The sequence below is a fragment of the Mya arenaria genome, chromosome 5 (genome assembly GCF_026914265.1).
Source record: "Mya arenaria isolate MELC-2E11 chromosome 5, ASM2691426v1".
NCBI classification, from domain to species: domain Eukaryota; kingdom Metazoa; phylum Mollusca; class Bivalvia; order Myida; family Myidae; genus Mya; species Mya arenaria.
In genome coordinates, this window is record NC_069126.1 from 39,584,682 (window position 1) to 39,585,420 (window position 739).

General features: G+C 33.3%; 1 protein-coding gene across 1 annotated transcript in view; it reads right to left on the bottom strand.

The window, feature by feature from the left end:
- Positions 1–277: 277 nt before the first annotated feature.
- Positions 278–739, bottom strand: part of LOC128235678 (uncharacterized) — a 5,828-nt gene continuing 5,366 nt past the window's right edge. The window contains exon 6 of the mRNA XM_052950481.1: positions 278–335. The gene's annotated coding sequence lies outside the window, so the exon portion shown is untranslated. The remainder of the gene's footprint in view (positions 336–739) is intronic.

Consider the following 739-nt stretch of genomic DNA (forward strand, 5'->3'; position numbering starts at 1 on the left):
TCTTCAGGACTGTGTTGTTGTAAACGGGATCTTCTTCAAACCAAAGGAAAACGGCGTTTAGTTGATACGTTTATGTTTCCATTAGAAGCGAGTGTGGCAAACTCATTGTATATTTGTATGAAAACATAGTATTATCAATTTAAGCTCTTTCACCCTCCTGAAACCATAAGGCCAGCCCATGTAACATTAACTTACATGTTCAATAGAATGATGTTGATAGAAAAAAAATTGCGCATGTGTAAACAATGCTTGTACCTTTTTTAACATTCTGGTAGTGTACATCGGACTTTGAACTGGATTCATCCAACGGCATGTACAAGTGCGTATTATCCGGACTGAAGGAAAAACTAACATTTTCTATATGTTTCTAATATTGTTCTTGAGATTCGTGCATGGAAATGTATAAACTAAATGGCAACAAATGAGTAATACAATTCATATAGACATTCTCTCATATTAAGAGTACACTTAAAATGTTTACACTATTTATGCACAATTTATCTCTTTGTTTCTGAAAAACTTATCAAATTTTCATTTATATATTTCCATAACCTCGCTCGTCTGGGCCGCGTTATTTTCGGTAGTGGCATTTCCTTGTCTGTAAAATTGACAAGAAACTAGGTCTTTATCTTTGTTATCAACGTTTTATATTCCAATATGGAATTGCAAAACCATATTTGATTTTTGACAATCGCCCAGTATTCAAGTGAACTTCTCGATTTTACTACATGGTTTTATA